Here is a 25,785-nt window from a genome sequence, read left to right on the forward strand (position 1 = left end):
GAGACAGAAAGTAGAGTCCAGGTTGCCAGAGGTGGGGGAAGGATAATGGGGAGTTAATGCAAAATGGGTGGATAGGGTATCTGTTTAGGGAGATCAGAAAGTTATGGAAGGTGGTGAGGATTATTTCAGTGTATGGTAAGTTTTTAAATGTAGCTTTGTGGTTTTTAAATAATATTATGGCAATATTTCTACCTGCTCTTGCTTAAACCACTAACTCTATTGACTGTGACAGATGGCAATATATTTTACATCTAAAAATAATAAATTGGATGGGAAAAATGCTCTTGCTTTTTATGCTTTATAACTTTGGTCATGTAAAAATTACTGTAATTCTGATAGATGATGGCAATGTAAACAGTGATGTGTGTGTTCTCCTGTAACAAAAAGTACTGTGAGATTACAGAACAATTGATATAGCATCCCCAAATCCAAGCTCATTATTAAATACACATGGTGTTTCCTAAGGAATTGTTTGAATATATTCTGAATTTAAATTAGAAATTAGTACTTGATGTTGTAAAGTACAATTTAAATTCAGTTTTCCTTTAAGGAATAAATTGTTGTTTTGTGGAGATTTATATTATCAGTAAATAGCTTTTTACTTTTAGGAAAAAAATGTTTTGCAAATGAGTAAGAACATAAAAACACAAAATTTTTGCAGCATTTCACACTTGGCATATGAGAAAACAAAGTCATCTCTTCATGCAGAGGCAAGGTCGACTGGCTTGTGGAAACCTCATTTTATAGGAAGGTAGAGGGGAGCAGCTCTACTAACTCAGCCAAGTACACTTTAGTGACTTTTCTTCTGGCACAGCTACCAAATCAGTAGTAGGTTATCTGGAGTAATGAATCAATTCTCACAGACTCATTCTTAGGGTATAGTGACATTAGCTAGGTTTAATAAACAACCTCTGAGTTTACCTCTGAGTCTGTCTTTCCAATATCATGAAATAAGTTTAAATTAGTTGTAAATTAAATGTATTCATTTAAATTTTTAATGTATTTCATGAATGTAATTATCCTACCTTGGGGATTTTAACTTATTTTTATTAAGTTCTTTCAGTTATGAGATATTATATTTCATAACAGCAAGAATATATTTTAAAATTAAAGCGCATACAATGGTAGCTCTTGGAAATCTCACATTTAGGAAGGGAACTGGTAAATAAGTTAAAAAATAGGAACACAACCAAAGTCTCATGTATTTATATAGTTTAAACATCTGTCATCCACTGCATACTCATTTCCAGTAAAGTCCAGTTAAGTCTAAATCATGATTGATATTGCTTCATGAAATACTGGCAGACTCTTGAAGGGTTTGGGCAGTCACAAGTGTTAGGTCCCAACTCAGCCAAAGCCATGCTTTTTGTTTTTCCAAGCAGATTGTGACATTTTATCCCTGGAGAGTAAAACGAAGATATTTCATTTGCACTATGTTGCTGGAAATATACTAGAAACACTACTGAATTGTGAATAAATAGAGTTGAATTCTAGTTCTTGCTCTGCCACTTATTGTAATACATTGGATAAGTCTTTTCTCCTATTATAAGCTTAGCTTGTTCATCTCTAAAAGAAACATGTACATGGTCCCTAATACTTAGTTTTTTTAAAGAATATAACTGTTTGATAATGAATTCAACTAAATACAACAGCAATATATTATTTTCATGGTCAGTAGGGGATGAGTGAAAAGGAGAAAGATCATATTGGATCATTATTTGTGCTTTTTATAGCACTGTAGATTTTTATTATATGCCTTGACTATTTACGTGTTCAGAAAGTAAATTCTCTTCTTTAGCTAAAGGGTAGAAGTGCATAGTTTGAGATCAAGTTGAAAATTGTCAGGGCTCAATAAGAGATTTATCAAATAAATAATAGGTAGAAAGGTAAGACCAGTTTGCTGTCATCATCTTCTATGAGTGTTTAATGTCATCCTGGTTGGAAAGATGAAAATTTAATTAAAATATTGCATACCCAGCAACTAATGTTACTGAATATTATCTTTCTACCTAGTAGGTTCTGAGATGCAAATAGGAGTTGATACAGATCCAACAGAATAAATCTTGTTAGAACAGAAACAAAAATCACAGCAACTTTTCTGTTTTTATATAAAGGCATGTCTGCTTAAAATTTTCTGATGGGCTCTCTGATGCAATTCCTGATATTATATAAAAATTTTCTCCACAGTTATGTTTTTACAAATTTAGTTATCACTTATCATACCCTTAAAAGTAAAAGGAGGTAATTTTAAAATTATGTAAATATAAAGCAGTTGGTGATCTGTACAGAATGAGATGAAAATTCCTTCATAGTACTTTAGGAATGGAGTAACAGAAGTCACTGTTACTAAAGGCTGAGCATCCTCAGGAATGGTAGCCAGTCTTAGATTTGGAGCATTTGTGTAGTCATGGTTAATACATATGTCTTTGTCAATATGACCCTATATTCCTTTTTAAAAATATTTTTTTAATAAGTTATGAACTTACAAAACAATCATGCACATGTGTGGAATTTCCATACAACACCTCTACACCCACACAATACATTGTTGTGGAACATTTGTTACAAATTATGAGGTAATATCAGCATGTTACCACTAACTATGGTCTGTACTATTCATTTGGTATCTTTTTCCTTATCCCCTATTATTAACACAGTATGTCTTCGGCATTGTTGCAAGAATAGTACAGTATTGCTATTGACTACAGTCAATAGATTACATTAATTGTATTTTTCCCATGCTTCTTCACATTCCTATGACCCTGCTATAATGATGTACATTTGTTCTAGTTCATAGAAGGACATAATTGTATTTGTACTGTTACCACAATTCTCATCAACTCTGGATTCACTATGTCATTCTGTCCCTGGATTATTCTTTCTTTTAATTGACATTTACATCCCTAGATTACCCTTTTCAGCCTCAATCCCATATATAAATCAGCTGTATCAGTTCTACTCACTATAATGGGTTACCATGAACTCTATCCATTTCTGTACTTTTACAATCAAGTTAATTAAAACTTCTGCATGCATTAAGCATCAATACACATTCTCAGCCCTCCTCTTACAGCCTGGTAACCTATACTCTAGGTTTTAACTCCGTGTGTTTATTCTTCATATTTAGTTCATATTCGTGAAACCATGTAAAATTCTTTTCTGTCTGGCTTATTTTACTTAGCATAATGTCTTCAAGGTTCATCCATGTTATCCTATGTCTCCCAATTTTGTTTCTTCTTACAGCAGCATAGTATTCCATTGTATGTATATACTACATTTTGTTTATCTGCCCATCAGTTGATTGACATTGAGTTGTTTCCATCTTTTGACAATTATGAATAACACTGCTATTAACATCAGTGTGATGGGAAGCAGACTTGCCCCAATGAATAGGGCATCTGCCTACCACATGGGAGGTCTACAGTTCAAACCCCGGGCCTCCTTGACCTGTGTGGAGCTGGCCCATGCACAATGCTGATGTGCGCAAGGAGTGCCGGGCCATGCAGGGGTGTCCCCTGCATCGGGGTGTCCCCCGCATAGGGGAGCCCCACATGCAAGGAGTATGCCCCGTAAGGTGAGCCACCCAGCACAAAAGAAAGTGCAGCCTGCCCAAGAATGGCACTGCACACAGGGAGAGCTGACACAACAAGGTGATGCAACAAAAAGAGACACAGATTCCCAGTGCCTCTGATAAGGATAGAAGCGGTCTCAGAAGAACACAGCAAATGGACACAGACAGCAGACAACTGGGGGGGGGGGGGGGCAGAGGGAAAAGGGAAGAGAAATAAATAAATCTTTAAAAAAAAATCAGTGTGAAAATGACTGTTCATGTCAGTTTTCAGTTCTTCTGGATATATTCCTGCTAGAGGAATTGTTGGGTCATATGACAGTTCTATAATTAACTTCCTGAGGAGACACCAAACTGTCTTTCACAGAGACTGCACCATTTTATATTCCCACCAACAGTGAGGGAGTGTTCCTATTTCTGCACATCTTCTCCAGCACTTATTGTTTTCTTTTCTTTTTTTTTTTAATAATGGCCGTTCTGTGCAGTATGAGATGATATCTCATTGTCATTTTTATTTGCATTTTAGTTGCACATTTTTATGTGCTTTTTGGCCATTTGTATTTTCACTTTGGAGAAATGTCTATTTAAGTCTTTTTTTCCCCCTGTAATATTCTTTTATTTTTATTATTGTCTTTTTTTAAAAGATAAGTAGATCACATAAAACGTTACATTAAAAAGCATAAGAGGGTCCCATATAACCCACTCCCCACATTTAATCTTTTGCCCACTTTTTAATTAGATTGCTTGCTCTTTTATTGTTGAGTTGAATAATCTCTTTTTAAAAGAAGGGATGTCAAATTCTTATTGGTAATATGATTTCCAAATATTTACTCCCTTTGAGTGGGCTGCTTTTTCACCTTCATGATGAAGTACTTTCATTCACAAAAGTATTTAAGTTTTAAAAAGTCCCATTTATCCATGTTTCCTTTGTTGCTCATGCTTTTGGTCTGTTTAAGAGTCCTACAACCAGGTCCTGAAAACGTTTCCCTGTATTTTCTTCCAGGAGATTTATGGTGCTACCTTTTATATTTAATCCTTTGTTCCATTTTATTTTTGTGTAAGGTGTGAGATATGGGTCCTCCTTCTTTCTTTTGGATATGGATATCCAGTTCTTCCAGCACCATCACTTAACCATAGATGTGAGAGTCTGTTTCTGAACCATCAATTCAATTCCGTTGATTTATGTGTCTATTTTTATGCCAGTACCATGCTGTTTGCTACCACTATAGCTAGGTAATATGATTTAAAGTACAGTAGTTAAGAGTCTTCCAACTTGGCTCTTTCTTTTTAATATGCATCTGGCTATTCAGGGCCCCTTACCCTTCCAAATAAATTTGATAACTGAGTTTTCCATTTCTTTGAAAATTGCTCATGGATTTTTATCCGGATTGTTTTGACTCTCTATATCAATTTGGATAGAATTGACATCTTAATATTTAGTCTTCCAATCCATGAACACAGAATGTTCTTTCATTTATTTGGGTCTTTTAAAAATTCTTTTAGCAATGCACTGTAGTTTTCTGAATACAAGTGCTTTAAGTCCTTGGTTAGGTTTATTCCTAAATATTTTATTCTTTTAGTCACTATGTAAATGGAATTTTTTTCCTGACTTCTTCCTCAGATACTGATTTTATGTATTCATCTTGTATCCTGCCACTTTGCTGAAATTATTAGCTTTAGCAACTTTGTGGTATATTTTTTTGGGACTTTCTAGGTATAGGATCATATTTCATTTACTGTGCCTTTCAGTCCCATAAGATCTACTATTTTTCTATGTATGCTTTCAAATTCTTCTTTGTGCTCACCCAGCATCTTCTCAATATCCTTAATCTCTTTAGTCATCCCATTGAATTTTTTAAGGAGATTTGTTTGGACATCTAGGATTATTTGTCTCAACTCCTTTATGTCATCTGGAGGCTTATCTTCTTCCATGGACTGTGCCATATCTTCCTTCTTCTTGGTATAGATTGTAATTTTTCTTGGTGTCTGTGCCTCTGGCTTACTAGATGTATTTATTCTGGGTGCAGTTTCTGTCTTTAGTTTAGGGCTGTCTTGGCCTTTATCTTTTTCTGATTGTATAGTAGAAGTCAAGGATTAGTTGGTACTGTAAACTCTGGAGGCTGAAACTGCCCACATTATTCAGGAACTGATGAATCTTCTCCCTCCTTTCTTCTCTCCCAGGGGTAGGGATAGAGCCACAGCCATGTGTAGTAATCCAGGCCATGTGGGCCAAGACCATCTGTAGTTGCCTGATGACATATATGAAGCATCAAGCCACTCTCTTACCTGTCTGGCAGGGATGTGGCTACAGGTATGGGCAGCAAACTAAGCAGTGCAAGTCAAAACTGACTTGACCAGGTGGACTAGCATAGCTCTGGCTCCCTCCTCCCCTGCCAAGGTTGGAAAAGGACCCTCCAGAATTCCCAACAGTCTTATTCATGTGAGCTGAAAGTACCTGCAGTTGCTCTAAGAAGCCAAGGGAGTACTGTCCTTTCTGCCCTTTGAGGTGAGGATGGGACCACAGGTGCCCAACGAACTAGTCTGTGGAGGCCAAAATCACCTTCACCTGCCCAGAGAGGCTGAGAAACACAACTCCCCTTCTATTCTATTGGGGGACGGGGGTGGCAGTTGTGGTGCTACAAGTGTCTAAGTATCCAATCTGGATGGGCCAAAAGCACCTGCAGTTGCCCGCAGAGGCTGAGGAAAGACCAGCTCCCTCCAATCCTATATGGGGGGATGGAGAGATAGACACAAAGATGTTCAACAAACCATATTGTGTGGGCCGAAAGCACTTGTAGTTGCCCAGAGAGGCTGATCAGTTGCTGAAGTCAGTGCCCAATCATCTCTTCTGCCCTCATTTTGGGAAATGGAGCTTCCAACTCCAGCCATGGAATAGCCCTCAAGGTGCCTTGCACCACCAGTGGAGTATAGGCACCAGCCTCTGAAGTATGGAGGGCTCTACTCACAAGTCTTCACTGTAGATGGGTAGTCTCCTTCTTCCATTCCTTCAAAGAGGTTGCAGGATGCTCTTCTGGTCTCCTGGGCACCCCAAACAGATGATTTTGATAGCTCTGGGTAATTACTGACTGCCCTGTAGGATGAGCTGACTCCTGGTGCTCCTTACTCTGCCACCATCTTGCCTTCCCCCCATATTCTTTTAAAAGATAAGTTAATATTCTTGAAAGGAGAAATCAAGTAATTTATTTAACTACATTTAGTTTTTTTCAAATGTAATTAAATAATTAAACTGTTAACCTGATTAAAATTTTATGAGATAGATGGTGCATATAAATGATTACATGCATTGTATATATGTCATAATGCATAAAGAAAAAATGAACACTAATTTTAAATATTATCCAATTAAAGAAATAGAATTTTACTAATAGAGTTGAAGTTCCCTGATCTCCTCATGATCTCATGTCCCTGGTTCCTACTTGTTCTTCTATAAAGAGTGAATTTTGTGTTTATCATTATGGGTTTACCATATATGTATGTGTCCCTAAGTATATTATGTTTGCTTGTTTTTTAACTTGATACACATGATACTTATTCATTTAACAAATGTTTCCTGATTACCTTCCCTGTACTGGCACTCTTTTAGATATAAGGCATATAATAGTGTGGCAGTTTGAGATTTATGAATCCTCAAAAAGAAAGATTATGTTTGTAAACTGGCCTGTTCCTCTGGGTGTGATACCCTTTGCTTGTATAAAATTCAAAGGTTTTAACTTTGCTTAATAAAATCAATTTAGGGCTTTTGATTTGACCACATCATCAGCGTGTGATTCAGGGTTGAGTCCCCACTCCCTAGGTGGGCTGATATAACCAGACACTCACTCAAGAAGATATGTAGGAAGAGAGAGCTCCATAGACATGGTGAGAGAAAACTTTGATCCTTGAGCCCCAGGGAGAGATGATGGAAACAAGCCCTATGCCAGCCTGTAGGCAAGAGAGGAAGGCTGAACTCTCGCAGAGATTGGCAACCATCTTTCTTCAATAAGCGCCAACTAACTTTGTGAGAAAGCAACCTTGAGTTGGACTCTTTAGGACCTCATAACTGTAAGCTTTTACCCCAAATAAATACTCTTTATAAAAGCCAACAGATTTCTTGTATTTTGCATCAGCACCCCTTTGCCTGACTAATACAAATATGATCAAAAAATATCATGGACCTTACATTTTAGGAGGTAAATAGACAATAAATAAGTAAAATATAGTGTGTCACATGGTGATAAGTGCTATTGAGAAAAATAATGCAAAGAGTACTGAGGGAATGTATTAATTTATTTTGGTTGGTCAAGAAAGGTCTGTCTGAGAAAGGATATTTGAGCATAGACAGAAGGAGGAGATAGGCTAAGACCTGAAGGCATCTGTGGAAATAGTGTACCAAGAGGTTGGAAAAGCAAGTGCAAAGACACTAAGAGGAAACATACTTGGCAGGTTTGAGGAACAGCTGGAGGCCCTGTGGATAGAGCTAACTGAGTGTGTTTACAGGGTGTATGTGTGTCCTGGAATGGGTTGCTGTAGGAAAAGAGAGCTGGGGGCCAACCCCCAATGGCCTTGTACACTGTGATAAGTACATCATGTTTCTTTGTTTTTTAATTGAGGCAATATTCACATACCATAAAACTGAGCTTTTTAAAGTTCAGTAGCATTTAGAGCCTTGACAATGTTGTGCAACCACCACCTTTATCTACTTGCAAAATATTTTGGGCGGTTCTGCTGCCTAGAGGGACCCACACCATATCTTGGTGTGTAATTCCATCTTTTTCTCCCATTTCTCAGCAAGCTCTGTTCTTTCTCCCATATCCCAAATAAATTATTTCTACTGGCCTAATAAAAAAAATCCAAAAAATAAATATTTTTGGCATCCCAAAGGAAAATCCTCAACCCCTGGTGACCACCAATCTGCTTTTTTTCTATGGATTTGCCTATTCTGGACATTTCACATATATAGAATCAAACAGTAGGCTATCCTTTGTGTCTGGCATCTTTCAGTTAACATAACTTTTCAAAGTACATTCATTTTGTAGCTTTTATCAGTACTTCATTCCTTTTGTTTGCTGAATAATATTCTGTTGGATGTATATACCACATTTGGTTTTTCATTCACCTGTTCACAGGCATTTGGGTTGTTTTGAACTTTTGGCTGTTGTGCTGCTATTAACATTCAGGTACAAGTACATTTTTGAGTACCTGTTTTCAATTATTAAAGTATATACCTAGAAGTGGATTTGCTGGGTCGCATAGTAGTTCTGTGTTTAACTTATTGAGGAATGACCAAACTCTTTTCCACAGCAGCTACCCCATTTTACATTCCCAACAGCAATGTAGGAGGGTTCTGATTTCTCCACATCGTCACTTTTTATTGTTGTGATTATTTTGATCATGCTAGTTGATGTGAAATGGCATCTCATTGTGGCTTTGATTTGCATTTCCCTGATGAACATCTTTTCTAATGCTTGTTATCTGTTTTCATATCTTCTTTGAAGAAATGTCTAATCAAACCATTTTTAATTGTTTTGTTTGTCTTTCTATGGTTGAATGGTAAGAGTTCTTCATATATTCTGGATAATATGTACTTATCAGATATATGATTAACAAATATTTTCTCCCTTTCTGTAGGTTGTCTTTTCATGTTATTGATAATTTTCTTTGATGTGCAAAAGTTAAGCATACCATGTTTCATAACAAGGACTAGGAAGTCATTGAACAGAGGAATAAGATGTTCTAAAAAATATTTTAACGTATCTTTCTAGTTGCCCTGTTCAGAATAGAATATATGCTATTTCCAGTGCCAGCCACAATGAAATAGCATGATTTTCCCTCTGATTACAAGAAAACACTGGACAGAATACAAAAAACAATTTCATGAGGATTCTGAAAAGTAAAAAAAGCTGGCAGACTGGGAACTGAAGCCAAAACCTGACTAAGAACCTATAATGTATGACTGTTGCACAGTTTTCCCTCCTTTGGTGCTGGGTTTTGACCTGAGGGTAGGCTAGTCCCAGAACTGTGCATCAGGTAGTGATGGCAAAAACTCCAAGACAGATCACCCACACTAGCCAAAGGACATTAAAAAAGAGACCCCTGTCTCTTTATTTTTGCAAACGTTTGGATCACAGAGGGGTTCAACTATGGTAGGGGAGGAGCATTGGTGTGGGGTGTCATTGATGGGGGATGCATGGGTGGAGAGAGTTCACCGGGCCTTGCATATAGGGTATATAGATGGATATTCATTGGGTATTGACATAAGGTGTAGAGTTTCACATGACAACAGAGGGAGTGCCGAGTTCCCATCCTGGGGAGCTCTGTCAAATTCCCTAATGGACCAGCAACAGTCTCCCAAGTGCAAGGGCAAAGACCAGTAAAGAATATGATCCAATGATGGGCCATTGATACTGATGACTGTGCTTATGAGCTTGTGTGCTTGAAATTTCAACTAGGCCTAGAACTGCAGGGTGCCTAAAAGTTACCTACTGAGAGCCTCCTTGTTGCTCAAATGTGGCCACTCTCTAAGCCAAACTCAGCATATAAATGCATTACCTTCCCCCCACTGTGGGACATGACTCCCAGGGATGAGCCTCCCTGATGCTGAGGGATTACTACCAAGCACAGCCGGTGCTGTAACTAGAAGAAGACCTTGAATAAAAGGGGGAAATGGTAAAGACAAATGAGAGCCTACTATGTCAATACCCAATGAATATCTATACATATCTATATACCCTATATACATGCCCTGGCAAACTCCTTCCCACGCATCCACCTCCAATGACACTCCACACAAATGCTCTTCCCTTGCCATATTTGAACTCCTCTGTGATCCAAAAGCTCTTCAAAAATGAAGCCTAATATATTGCCAAATTCAATTAATAGGAAAATGAAATAGTAATGATAAGTTTAAAGATTGGAAATAAAATGCATAGTAATTTAGAAAAACTAAAAGTAATAAATAAATTGGGGTATTAAAAAATGAAAAATACGATAAAAATTTTTTTGATGTTTTGCCTTTCATCACTGTAACAAGTGTTGTCCTGTATGTACAGTGGCAAGCCAGTCTCTTCCATTTCTTCCTCAGTGACTATATTTTTTATTATTATTATGTCTTCAAAAAAGTTTTAGGTCACAGTAAAGTGACATATAGAATATAGGGGACTGCCATATATCCAGCATCCTCCCCCTTTTCTCCCTTCCCCAACAATGATCTTTTTAGATGTAGATGTTACATTTGCTACAACTGATGTATGAGTATTGAAACATAGCTACTAGCCATGGTTACATTATGATTTACATTATGGTTTACATTTTAGACTGTATACTTTTATAAGTTTTTGGTGAAATTTAACATGACCTGTATCCATCATTGTACAATCATGCAGAACACTTCCATTGCCCCCCAATTACACCCTCTTCCATCTATTCTATTCCTCTCTCCCCTTCCCCTCGGGGCACACATTGACAACCAAGCTTCACTGCTTGAAGTACAAGATTCATAGATACTTGCAACCATGCTGAGGGCTTGACATACTAATCTGCCCTTCCCCATTGGGAGCCACTCATGCTCTTGAGAGACACCCTCCCATCTGTTTGAGAACATCAGGCCTCCCCAGAATGGGGGTACAACACCTTCCCATTCATTGCATGGGTCTCCACCCACTGATATAACATACTATGACAAGATAAGCACTCACACACTCCCTAGAAACCTTCCCCAGGTGCAGCCTCTTAAAAAAGACAGAAATTCTCAGACAATTACCCAAAACTCAGCTGTTTAAAACAAGTATTTACTATCACACACTTTCCGGGGGTAAGGAATCTGGGTGTGACTTAGCTGGATGGTTCTGGCTCAGGGTCTCTCACATAGTTGCAATCAAGATATTAGAGGAAAAGAACCTAATGGGAATTTAGGATTGAAAAATATATTATTTGACATTTAAAATTTACTGTGTGGACTAAATAGAATGGGTAAGTCAGAGGAAAGAACACATGAACTTGAAAATAGAGTATGAAATTATACAACCTGCAGAGCATAAAGAAAAATATTGAAAAAAGTGAACAATGACATAAGGACCTGTAGGATAAGATCAAAAGCACTAAAATTTGTATTATTAGTATCTCAGAAGAATAGGAGAGAGAGAATGGCAAAGAAAAAATAGATAAAGAAATATAGCTGCAAACTAACCAACTTTTTTGAGATATAAATTTAGATTCTAGAGGCTCAGAAAATAAAAAAGATAAACTCAAAGAAAACTTATATACAGACACATCATAATAAAACTACTGAAGGAAAAATACTGAAAATGGCCAGATAAAGGCATTTTACATAAAAGGATCAACAATTTTAATTATTATAGATTTATCATCAGAAACCATGTAGGAAAGTTAACATGGAACATCTTGAAGGTCCTGGAAAATAAATACTTGTTTGAACAAACAAAAAAACACAAATAAATAAAACATAAAACCCAGAATTCTATAACCATAGAAAAAGAAATAAAGGTGAAATGAAGACATTTTCAGGTGAAGGAAAACTAAGAGAATATTCTTGATCTGAGCTCATCCAGATTACTTGCTCTAGCCAATGAGACAACATGCCACAAACTGCCCCAAAATCATATATGGAATAACACTTCCAGGATAAACTTATCTTGCTCTTGCATTTTCCCATAACTATGAGAACATGCCCATGTTATCTTGTAGGAAGATGATTACACCAATTGTTTCAGACAGCACCATGTCAGATCAGCCAACACTTACCCTACACTTATATTCTTGACAAAGTTTTTATTACTCTTTCCTCATACATAAAAAAAATTTTTAGAGAGGTTGTGAGTTTATAGAACAATTATGCATAAAATACAGGATCCCCATGTACCACCCTATTATTAACACCTTCTATTGGTATAGTACATTTGTTACAATTGATGAAAGCACATTTTTATAATTGTACTATTAACTATTGTCCATGGTTTAACTTATGGTTCACTATTTGTACAGTGTAGTTCCATGGATTTAAATTTTTTTATTCTGTTACAATATATTCAACTTAACATTTCCCCTTTTAACCATGTTCAGATATTTATGTCTGTGCTGTTAATTACATTCACAATGTTGTGCTACTGTCACTGCCATCCATTATTAAAACATTTCCATCATTCCAAATAGGCATTTTAAGCCTTAAATTTCCTTATCCCCAACCATCCCCAGGTAACCTATATTCTAGATTCTGACTCTATGATTTTACCTATTCTAATTGTTTTATATCAGTGAGATAATATATTTGTCCTTTTGTCCATGCCTTATTTCCCTAAACATGTCTTCAGGGTTCATTTAAGTTGTCACATGTATCAGGACTTCATTTTTATGGCTTATAATACTCCATTTTATGTAAATACCACATTTCATTTATCCATTCATCAATTGAAGAATATTTGGGTTGCTTCCATCTTTTAGTGATTATGGATAATGCTCCTATAAGTATCAGTGTGCAAGTATCTGTTCAAGTCTCTGCTTTCATTTTGGGGGGGGCGGGGGGGGGGACAGTTATACCTAGGAGTGAGATTGCCTAGTCATAAAGTAATGCTATACTTTGCTTTCTGAAGAACCTTCAAATTGTTTTCCACAGTAGCTGCATCATTTTACATTGATATCAACAACGAATGAGTGTTCCTGTTTCTTCCCATCCTCTCCAACACTTAAACACTATTTTTTCCTTTAAAAAAAAAATAGTAGCAATTCTATTTAATGGGTATGAAATGGTAGCTCATTGTCGTTGTAATTTGCATTTCCCTGATGATTAATGATGTTGAACATCTGTCCATGTGTTTTCTAGCCATTTGCATATATTTTTTTTAGAGCGAGATATCTATTCACATTTTCAGCCCAGTTTTTAACTGGGTTAATTGTCATTTTGTTAAGTTGAAGGATTTTTTAATTCATCATGGCTATTAAACAATTATCGGATATGTGGTTTCCAAATTGTTTCTCCCATTTTGTAGGTTGCCATTTTAATTTCATGATAAAGTCCTTTGAGGTGCAAAAGATGTTTAATTTTGATGTGGCCCCATTTATCTATTTCATCCTTTTTTTGTTTTGCTTGTGCATTGGGTGTAAAGTCTAAGAAACCATTGCCTAACACAAGGAAGGTCCTGAAGATGCTTCCCTACATTTTATTCTGTAAATTTGTTAGTTCTGTCTTCTACATTTAGGTCTTAGATCCATTTTGAGTTGATTTTTGTATAAGGTGAGAAACAGGAGAATTCCTTTTTCTTTTGCAAATAGAAATCCAGTTTTCCCAGCACCATTCATTGAAGATACTGTTCTTTCCCAATAGAGTGGTTTTTGTACCCTTATTAAAAATAAGTTGTTCATAAATATGAGGGTTTATTTCTGAGCTCCCAATCTGATTTCACATTAGCCAGTAACATGCTGTTTTGATTATGTGATTTTGTAATAAATTTTAAGATAACGAAATGTGCATCCTCCAACTTTATTCTTTTTCTTCAAGATGGCTTTGACTATTCAAGCTCCTATATCTTCCTTATAAATTTGATGACTGGCTTTTCCATTTGTGCAAAGAAGATTTTTGGAATTTTTACTGGGTTTGCATTGAATCTATAAATCACTTGGAGTAGGATTGACATCTTAACAATATTTAGTCTTCCAATCCTTGAATATAGAATAATTTCCATTTGTATAGATAAGTTATCTTTGATTTATTTTAGCAGTGTTTTATAGCTTCCTGTGTACAAGTCCTTTATATCCTTTGTTAGATTTATTCCTACATATTTGATTCTTTCAGTTGTTATTGTAAATGGAATTTTTTCCTGTTTATTCTTCCAAGTGTTCATTGCTTGTGTATAGAACCACTACTGATTTTGGGTATTAATCTTGTACCCAGTCACTTTGCTGAATTCATTTATTTGCTCTAGGAGCTGTTATGGATTTTTCAGGATTTTCTGTATATAGGATCATGTCATCTGCAAATAGGGAAAGTTTTACTTTTAACTTTCCAATATAAATGCCATTTATTTCTTTTTCTTTCCGAATTGTTCTGCCAAGAACTTCCAGTACAGTGTCGAATAACAGTAGTGATAGTCAGAATCTTTGTCTTGTTCCTGATCTTAAGGGAAAGGTTTTAGTCTTTCCCCATTAAAAAGGGTGTTAGCTGTGGGGTTTTTCATATATGCCCTTTATCATGTTGAGGACATTTTCATATATTACTAATTTTCTAAGTGTTTTTATCAAGAAGTGGTGCAGTGTTTTGTCAAATGCCTTTTTTGCATCATTTCAGATGATCATCTGGTTTGTTTCCTTCATTCTATTAATGTGGTGTATTACATTAATTGATTTCTTATGCGCAACTGCCCTAACATATCAGGGATAAATCCCACTTGATCGTGGTATATAATCTTTTCAATGTACTGTTGGATTTGTTTCCCTAGTATTTTGCATCTATATTCATAGATATTGAGCTGTAATTTTCTTGTGGTGTCTTCATCTGGATTTGGTATTAGGGTAATATTGACCTCAGAATAAATTAGGGAGTCTTCCCTTCTCTTGAATTTTTTGGAAGAGTTTGAGCAGAACTAGAGTTAAGTGTTCTTGGAATGTGTGATAGAATTTCCCTATGAAGCCATCTTGTCCTGGGCTTTTCTTTGTTGAGAGGTTTTTGATTACTGATTCAATTTCTTTACTAGTCATTGGTTTGTTGAGCTCTTCTGTGTCCTTTTGAGTTAATGTAGTTTGTGCATTTCATCTAGGTTATCTAATTTGTGGATGGATAGTTGCTTATAACATCCTCTTACAGACCTTTTCATTTCAATGGTGTTGGTAGTAACATCCGTTTTCATTTCTAATTTTTGGTATTTTAAACACTTTCTTTTTTTCTTCATAAGTCCAGCTAAAGGTTTGTCAATCTTACTGATCTTTTCAAAGAACCAACTTTTGGTTTTGTTGACTCTTGTTTTTTTTAATTTTGATTAGTTTTCTATTTCATGTATCTCCTCTATAATCTTTATTATTTTTCCTTATGCTTGCTTTAGGTTTATTTAGCTCTTCTCTTTCTAGTTCTCCCAGGTTTAAGGTTAGGTCTCTGATTTAAAGTTTTGTTTTTAGTAAGTATTTATAACTATCAACTTCCCTGTCATCACTACCTTTGCTGCATCCTTTAAGTGTTTGTATGTTGTAATTTCATTTTCTTTTACCTCCAGATATTTTCTAATTTTGCTTGTGATTTTCCTCATTAACTTGTTGGTTATCTTATATTTCCTTATAGATATTCTGACTAGATGTTTTCTCCCTTATTAAAAGTGGTATATTACTATATACCTACTATTAATGTAGAACTGCCATTTTCTCCCTTCAGTCTGTCAGTATTTCCTTCATATATTTTGTGTCTCCGTTGTGGGTTCATATATAATTATAATGGTTACCTCTTCCTAGTGAATTGACCCGTTTCTAAGAATAAAATGGCCATCATTGTACCTCATTACTGTTCTTGACTTGAAGTCTGTTTATCTGACATTAGTATTGCCTCCCCAGCTCTCTCTTAATTCCTCCTTGCATGGTATATATTTTTTCCATTGTTTCACTTTCAAGTTACTTGTGTCTTTGAATATAAGGTGAGTCTCTTACAGACTGCATATGTTGGGTCATACTTTTTTATCCATTCTGTCAATCCCTGCCATTCAACTGGTGAGTTTAACCCATTTACATTTAAAGTCACCACTGATAATACAGGACTTTCTTCTGCCATTTGCTATTTAGCTTTTTTAAGTGTTCAACTCTTCTGTTCCTCAATTCTTCCATTAATGCCTACTTTTATATTTATTTTATTTTTGTGCTGTAACATCAAGTGCTTTCTCTCTTCTAGCTAGATATATTTTTTCATCTGTTTTCCTATTGTTGTGGAATTTAAGAGAAGTTCAATTATTTGAGTATAGAGAGGCCAGGACTCAGCAATGATTTTGAGAAGGAAAAATGGTTTATTGACGGCCGGCCGGACTCGGGAGCTTTCAGTTTGAATCCCGAGCCCTGAACAAGATTTTCAAACGTCTTTTATACAGAGAGGAAAGGCCAAATGGTCCCTTTGTTTCAGTTCTCAATAGGCTTCAATTAGCATATATCTTCCACATCTTAGGTAAGCTTTTAGCATGGACTCCAGACATTCTAGATAAGCCTTTAGCACATTTGGTTTTTGCATTTCCCCTAAATACTTAAAGTTTATAGCCCCCGCATTGTTAAACATTTCCTGGGACTGGAGCCGCTGCCAGTCCCCAAGGGCAGGACTGCAGCCCCCCACCGTTCCACACCCACAAGTCAAACAACTTAGTTATCTCTGAAGAGACAAAGAGCCCTCCACCCATAGCCCACATCACTATGGTTACCATGGGGTTAAATTTAATATCCTAAATAAAATAACAATCATATTTGGTTTGATCCTGATTTGACTCCATCCCCCTCCTTTTACCCACCTTCTTTTGTACTTGTTACCACATATATCCTTGTACATTGTATATCCAAACCATAGATTTAACATTACTTTTTTGCATTTGTACATTAGCATTTGTAGGAAGTTAGAAGTGGAATTACACACCAAACAATACAATAATATTGACATTTATAATTATCCAAATGGATACTTTTACCAGAAGTCTTTATTTGTTTATGCCACTTTGAACCATTGCCTAGCTTCCTTTCCTTTTGGTCTGAAGAACTCCCGTTAACATTGCTTGTAAGGCTAGTCTAGAGATGATGAACTTGCTTAGCTTTTATCTGGGAAAATGTCTTAATCTCTCCCTCATTTTTTGAAAGAAAGTCTCACCAGGTTTAAAATTCTTGGATGGCAGTTGTTTTCTTTCTTTTCAGTACTTTCAGGATTTTAATCCACTGCCTTTTTACTTCCATGATTTCTGATGAGAAATTTCTACTAGTTCTATTTGGGATTCCTTTGTACATAACATATTTCTTTTCTCTTGCATCTTTCAGAACTCTCTCCTTGCCCTTTGAATCTGATGGTGTGATCAGTATAAAATGGGGTGTATTTTTCTCCATGTTTTTCCTGTTTGGTGTTTTCTGGGCTTCTTGGATGTGCATATTTATGTGTTGTGCTAAGTTCAGTAAGGTGTCTGTCATTATTTCTTTGAATATTCCTTCTGCCCCTTTCCTTCTTTCTTTTCCTCCTGGGATTCCCATAATTTGCATATTGGTTGCTTGATGTTTTCCCACAAGCCTCTTGTTCTACTTTTACTTTTATAATTCTTTTTTTCTTTTTGCTCCTTAGCCTGACTCATTTCAATTGTCACGTCTCAAGTTCACTGATTTTTTGTTCTGCCAACACCAATCTGCTCTTGAAACCTTCCTGACAAATTTTCATTTCGTTTACAATGATCTTCACTCCAGTAGTTCTGTTTGGTTCCTTTTTAAAATTTCTATCTTTTTCCAAGATTCTCATGTTGCTCATTAATTGTTTCCTTGATTTCCTTTAGTTATTTCTCTGTTTTCTTTCATCTTCTTGAGAATTTTCAAGATCATTTTTTTAAAGTCTTTGGTATGTCTATGTTTTGGTCTTCCTCGTTGTTTCCTATATTTTTATCAGGAAGTATTACATTGGCCATCATTTCCTATTTCTTTGGCTTTTCCTCTTTTGTTATACACTGTACATTTTAATGTTTTAAAATATTAACTCTAAAATTTATTACCTGAAGTGTCTGCTTTTTGATTTTGTAACAGCTGGTGACAGGACAGAGATTTTGTTGAGCTTCAACATTTCTATAAGGAAGGTCCACCCAAGACAAATGCAGAGTACAGCTTCCCTGTCTTTTCCAGGCCTGAATCTTGTCCTGGGCTTGTGGTTATTGGTTGTTTTGGCTTACCCCTGTACAGGAGTTTGAGTATGTGCCCCACATCTCAGGAGACCCACTTCAGTCTCCTGGGCATTTAAAGCAGGAAACCCTCTACCACAGGTTGTTTGCTTTTATAGTTTCTTACACTTCTTTTGTTGTCTCATTCTGTTTTTGCCTAGAAGGCAAATCTCAGATGGGAGCACACTGGAGGTCTTTCCAAAGTCAATCTTTCCCAGATAAATGCGGTGAGGTACCCACAAAGGGGCACAGTCGGGTTCCCGAGTGCCTTGGGGAGGGGATCTGGAAGGGTGTCAGGAGTTGCTTCCATGATTCCTCAAAGCAGAACTTCTTGGCCTGCCCAGCAAATGCAGCCCTTGAACTTGTCCACCTCAAACCTGAGGAAATATGGTGTCATTAAGTCTACTCTGCTGTACCTTTGTCTGGGGTGAGTTGGAATACTGGCTATCCTCAGAGCCAGGTCTCCAGCAATTCAAAGTTACTAATCAAAAGCCACTATCAGTGATCAAATATGCCCACCCCTGGTCTTGGGGAGGAGAATTTTTATATCCCTTTCTTTCATAAGTGAGCTAGTCAGGGGCTAGATCCATATGGCAGCCTGCTGGAAGCATGGGGGAGGGATGCCCAATAATGCCACAATCAGAGAAAGCAATTTACTGCTCTGTACAACAACTTACCAGCTTCTTCCTCCCATTGTTCTCTGGCACTGTACAGTGTTCTTTGGGGCTCTGGAGTTTCAAAACTTCAGTTAATAGTCGTTCTGGCAGGAGGACTGAATCCTAAAGCTTCTTACTTTGCCGTCTTCCCGTAATCCTCTCATATATTCATTTTTATTGCAGCTTGTTTGTAATGCAAATTATTTCCATAAAATGCAAAATTACTATGAAGCAAAACATGTTGACAACAACCCAAGTATAATTCAAAACAGATGTAAATCATATAGATGTGAAGCAAAAGTGAGTATATATTCACATATCTGGTAATTTAGTCTGTTTTGTCCAGTTGTTTCTAGGTTGGTAGAAATGTAGCAAATATTTATTTTATTTATGACAATCACTAATATTGGGCACTCCCCCAAATCTAAGCATCACTATGTGACCATGTGTGCCAAAGACTTCCTGGAAGGTGTATTTCTTAAAAGGCTCCTATTCACTGAGACAGATATAAAAGATTTACTATTAAGAATCAAGGAAGATTTTCATGCAGTATTAGCTTATAACTATATACAAAATATTGACAGATAGAAAATTGTTCCAAATGCAATTATTTTACTGATTTAAAAGATTTTTAAAAGTATTCACAGGAAGAGTAAAAATAGGCGTTTCTGGAGAGTGGATCTAGCTTAAGCAGCTGAGTACCTGCCTCCCACATGCATGGTCCCAGTTTCAGTTCCCAATGCCTCCTAAAGAAAAAATAGACAAAGAGAAGACAATGAGGGGGAAAAAAGGAGTTTCTATGAATTTATCTTCACTTTCACTTTCACCAAACTTCACTTTCTTAATACTCCATTTACTTTCACATGTTTCCTTTGAACTTCAAGATTTATAACTGTACTACCAAGGTATGTCATCTTTAAATTGTAAATTTTGCTCTACAAATACAGAAATGAAAGCAGCTCTTAACAGAGAGATCCATACATGGCTAACCTTTGAAATCAGGTTAAATATACTAGCAAATGAATCTGGAACACCTTTTTTTAGATGGATCTGTCTTAAGGAAATGTCCACTTTTAAATTTTTTGTTGTATAAATCATTTTACTATTCATCTTTGTTTTGGAATGATTCTAACTTATTATTGTTCTAGTACATAGCAATTCCTATATACACTGTAAATAAAATATAGTGTCTCTATCAAAGCCCCACAGGAAAGTTAGTTCCCAAGTGAATATGGGAAGTTAAAAAAGTTAAAACTTTAAAGGGTATCAGAATGAAATCACTACAGATAAAATAATACATGGAGAATTTACCAGAAAAACTGAAGATTTCTTCTACTGTACATATAAACTGAAATATGGAAGCTTTCATAATATTTAATCATTTATGGATGTATTAGTTATCTATTTCTATTTTAAAAATTAATAGCTGAAACATTTATTTCACACAGAGGAAAGAGTAAGTGAACTTAAAGATCTACAGAAATCATACAATCACAATTTATGAATTCTAAATAAGAAAAATAGTTTTATTACTTTTCAATACTCAAGAAAATATAAATACTTATTTCAAAATAAATGAGAATCATAAATTTATACATACAGATTCCCCAAATAGTTGTTTTATATAGTGTCATAACATAAGCTATAAAGTCATTGAAGTAGTTTCTCTCAATTATCACTGAAAAATACAGTGATTCCTCTATAACATAGGCTTTATATTTAAAAATTAGTGAATTCACCACAGGAATAAAAAGTAAAATTAAAACTTGGAATGAATATACATGATAAAATGTAGCCTTTGGGTTGTTCTTGCTTTATATTAACTTGAAGCAATTCTAAATTGCTGTTCAGAAAACCTGGCTTTACTTCAGGCCCCACACTATCTTATTAGGAGTCCCCTAAAGTCTTTAAGTATTATATTCATTTATTTACTCAGAAAATGTTTACTGTGCCAGATACTTTTTGTTCACTGTGAGAGGTGAACAAGACAGATAAAACCCTTGCCCTGTTGAAATTTGTATTCTAGGGATGTGGAGACAAAATAAATATGCAGAAATATGCAATGCATCATCAACCTATCATAGAGTTATAAGAAGTACTTGAAAATGAAACAATAAGGAGTGTGATGATGGAGAGGGATGGGTAGGGAGAACAGTATTTTAGACAGACTGGTCAGGCAAGATTTCTCAGAGAAGAAAATTAAACAGACTTAACATGAGTGAGCAAGCAAAGTGAATCTCAGAGAGAAAAGGGTTGCAGTCAGAGGGAAGATCCCAGACAGGAGGATGCTTAAGGTGTTCTTAGGAATAGGAGGGCCACTGTTGCTGGATGAGAATAATGGAGCAGGAAAATGTAGGAGATGGTTTGGAGAAGTGGATTTGGAAAACAGTTCCAATTAATAGTATGCCACTGAAAAGTTTCAGCAAAGGAATGGCATGATGTGATTTAAATTTTAAAAGCCTTGTTCTGGTTGCTGTTTGGAGAACATCCTCTGGTTGAGCCACAGAAGGCACCTGAACCAATAAAGTATCTAACTTAGTAATGAAATAATCAGGACACAAATGAATCAAATATGAATAGCCACATAAATCTAGTAAAGTCCTTATAATTAGTTGTAGAATACATTCTTTTACTAAGAAGATATGTAATTAACCAAAAAGCTTAGAAATATATAAATATTAAATCACTTGTGGTGTACCTCAGTGAAGTTGTATTATCACTAGTGCTGATGCTTCTTCTCTGGTCCTGTTTCAGGGACTGTGTCACTCTTGGACTCTCTCTTGACATCTTAGTGTCTGTATTGTTCTCCTAAAAGGTTATTTAATTTGCTTTAGAGGCAATTTAGGAAACAAATACTCTTTGTAAAGCACTCTTGCATTCTCCACTCCTTAAGTCCAAATTATTATCATGCCAAGTCATTACCAGGAGAAGAAAGAAAATATATAGAAATTTCAAACTATAATGCATGTCACAATGATGCAATAATTATACAAATAGCATTTGGCTAGCATGCTTCATTTCCTAATTATTCTGTATCCTTACCTCACTTTTAACCACATAAAATTTTCCATAACTTTATTCAGTAAACACACTAATTTCAAATGAATTCCTATTCTGTAGTCTAATAGAAAGGATTATTCTCCCTGAACCCATCTAAGCCCTTTTGGCATATAAATTCTCTAGTATATTTAATTATTTGCCATAAACTTACGTTTTAAATGCCTGCTTTTAATTTTTGATGTGCTATCCCTAGCAGAGCTTTGATCCACAAATCAAGTGTGAGAACTATTTTGTCTTCTATCCTTTAAAGTTTTTACTCAAACATTTTGCATTTAAAAAGTTCCTTTACAATTTAATATTAGTTTGGGGAAGTATAAATTGTAATTGAATTCTTTAAGTACTTAAATCATTGCTTCTTTAAGTTAAAAAGGCAAAAGGAAATTAGACTTTCATATTACTTATTGGAAATGGGTGTTAGGAATTATTGACCATTTATTTGTAGATATAGAGAGAAGAACTAAAGCAATTGATGAAATGAACTACAGAATTTTAATTATTTCTTTTTATCAAAACATTTTAGTTCTCTGGCTTTTAGAATACCCAGTTTTACTTTCTTTAAAAGAATAATTTAATTTTTAAAAAATATTTATTTTATTTATTTATTTCTCCCCACCCCCTCATTGTTTGCACTTGTTGTGTGCTATGTCTTTAGAAGGCACCAGGTACTGAACCCGGGATCTCTGATGTGGAAGGGAGGCACCTAATTGTTTGAGCCTCCTCCATTCCCTGCTTTGTTGAGTCTCCCATTATGTTTCTTCTTCTTGTGTCTCTTGTTGTGTCATCTTGTTGCCTTGGCTTGCCATACATGCCCATCACATCACCACACTGTCTTGCTCGTTTTCTTTGGGAGGCACTGGGAACCTCTGCTCCCAGCTTTAGTTGTGTCTTTCATTATGTTATTCTTCTTGTGTCTCTCATTGCATCATCTTGTTGTGTCAGCTTGCTATGCCTGCCTATCATGCAAGCTCACTATCTTCTTTAGCATGCATCAGGAACTGAACTATGGACCTCCCATATGGTAGGCGGGAGCTCAGTCACCTGAGCCACATCACTTCCCAGGATAATTTATTTTTATCTTCTAAAACTTCATAAATTCAAAGTATTTCCTAATCATTTATAACCCTAGCATATACATTTAACTGCTCACTGAGCCAAATAAGACTGTGAAGGCCACAGTTGAGTTTGACGGTCAAGAGGCCTGAAATATACCTGCACATCTGCAGTCCCTGACAAGCTACTAAAATTCTGGATTCCTGTTGCCTCATGTGTATAAACAAGACAATAATTTACCTGAATGATTATCCTTAAGTCATATAATTTCTTAGTAGAAACTGCTATTAAGTATTAAAGATTACTGAGAGTGCATTACATTAGAGGAGGGGACTTATCAAAATTATGGTCAGTGTTTTCCACGCTTTCTTTGAAACATTGCTGGATTGGGGGCTGGCTTTGTTTGAACTGCTTCCTCAGGAATTACCTTATTCCTAATGTACCCTAAGAAATTGAATGAGGTTAATTTCCCTCAGTACTATAAGTTCTGAATTTGGGAGATATAGTAATGTATCTTGCCTATATCAGTAGATATATGTTCATTAAAATTACATTATTGATTTTTGTTGGATAGTTTAATTTCTGGATTAATGGCATCTGTGTTGTCTTCTGTAATAAAGTCCCACAATTGCTGAGCCTCAGTTTTTTTATTTAATTGGAATCACTGATTGATCATTGATATGAGGCTGTAACACCACGTTTCCCACTCCCAAGTCCTTGACTGTGGTTCTGTTCTTGGTTAGCTGAATTTCTTCTCTTTTCATTTTGTTTTGCTTTCAAGAAAACTACTTTCTTTGTTTTTAATCCCATGAATGTCTGAATAAGATCTGCTGCTTTTATATTTGACCTGTATATCCTCCCTTATGAAAGCAAGATAATACTTCTGCTTCTCAAGATCAGTGTAAGCAGCTTACATAGCATGAGTACCTGGCCCTTGGGAGAAATGTAATTTATATTTTTTCCTTCAGTGCATCAGATAATTGCGCACAATGCTGATGAGATAATATCTATAACCTCTGTATTGACTGTTTGGCCTCATGTGAGAAAATGACAAATGTCGCAGCCCTAAATGACAGCTCTGTATGGTAATGGAATGAATACTAGAAACCCAGCTCTCTTGCTTACTTGCTGTGTGACCTTGGGCAAGTCTTGCCATCTCTATGAGTCTCATTTCCTAATCCTTAAACTAGATCATCCCCCACTTCCTTGCTGGCCACACTTCTCTCATTCTGTGTACACAGCTGTGTTTCATTGGAGAATCATAGAGTTTCCCATCACTACTAAGAGAGGTAATCTAGTATAAATTTGGGCATATTAGTCAAACTCTATGCCTCAGTTTTCTCCTTGGTAATATGGGTATAATATTCATGTCTGCCTCATGGGGTTGTTGGAAGATTACGCCAGTTAAAACATGCAAATTATTTAGTATCTAACATATAGTGATGCTCAAAAATATTAGCAATTATTCTTTCTAAATTATGATTTAATGTTCATGTCCTTTAACTGGAAATCAGTAGTATGGTTGTCACATGTAAACATAGCATTTCTTTATACTTTTGACTCATTGTAACATGTATAACTTGAAAATTTTATGATCTTAGAAGAATAAACAATATTCTCCAGTTTGGGTCTCTATTGTTATTTGTTCCATTGACTTCCCAGTACCTTAGATTGTCTAAAAATCTTGACTCCAAAAACACCCTATTATTTTGTTTCTATGTATTTCATCTCATCCATTTTCTCCCCACCCCTGGCTTTGTAAGTCTCTCCAAGCCCAAGCAGACTAGCTTCAGACTAGCTTATTATTTCTACCCTCAGGGTAAAGACATCAAAATTCTTAACACATTAGCTGTGGGTCTCATTCTGCCTGCATCTTATCTTCCAGCTTTCAGATGTATATATATGTGAAGCACTTTTTAAGATATCTCTAGTTCAATAGTGGTTTTGATTTTTTAATAGCTACTAAAGAGCAATGTCTTGGCACACAATGCTAGAAGATATAGTTTTACAATAGAAAGTATTCAAGTTGATTTTATCTTCATTAATACAGTTTAGCAACTACTGTATATTTCCTGATAAATGTACTCTGTTGGTTAGTGAATGTGATAATGGTTGTCTTAGTATCCTACTGATCTTCAGCAAAAGGAATGGCATTTAAGTAGTGTTTATTTCTCTTGTTTCTTCTCTCTTTGCTTATTCAGTTATTATTTTTGTTAACATTTATCTGTATTAGAGCATGTAGGCAATGGCTTCTCTAAAGCTTACTAACCTAGTTATTACGTATGTTCTGAGCCAGAGATTATGAAATTATGGTGTAAAACAGCATATACATGAAGGGTTTTAAAAATAAAGCAAAAGGTTAAACTATAAATCAGATGAAATTTCATCCAAATAAGTCTTGCATTATAAGCCAGAGCTTTTAAAAAAACTCTCATCATGAATGTACAGTTTCTAGCAATTTACAAGCTATAAGCTTGAAAAAAGTAATGCACCAAAGGCCAAGTTGCTCATAAAAGTGTTTCTGAAATGTCAGAAACAATTACAGTATGTAGAAGAATGAACTCCCAAACAAGCCCTTTTAGAA

At 35.7% G+C, this 25,785-nt stretch overlaps 1 protein-coding gene across 1 annotated transcript in view; it reads left to right on the plus strand.

Moving 5' to 3' along the window:
• The window catches only part of THSD7A (thrombospondin type 1 domain containing 7A), a 461,297-nt gene that overhangs the window by 318,100 nt on the left and 117,412 nt on the right, over positions 1–25,785 (plus strand). The gene's annotated exons all lie outside the window — the stretch shown is intronic.

This window comes from Dasypus novemcinctus, chromosome 5 (assembly GCF_030445035.2).
Source record: "Dasypus novemcinctus isolate mDasNov1 chromosome 5, mDasNov1.1.hap2, whole genome shotgun sequence".
NCBI classification, from domain to species: domain Eukaryota; kingdom Metazoa; phylum Chordata; class Mammalia; order Cingulata; family Dasypodidae; genus Dasypus; species Dasypus novemcinctus.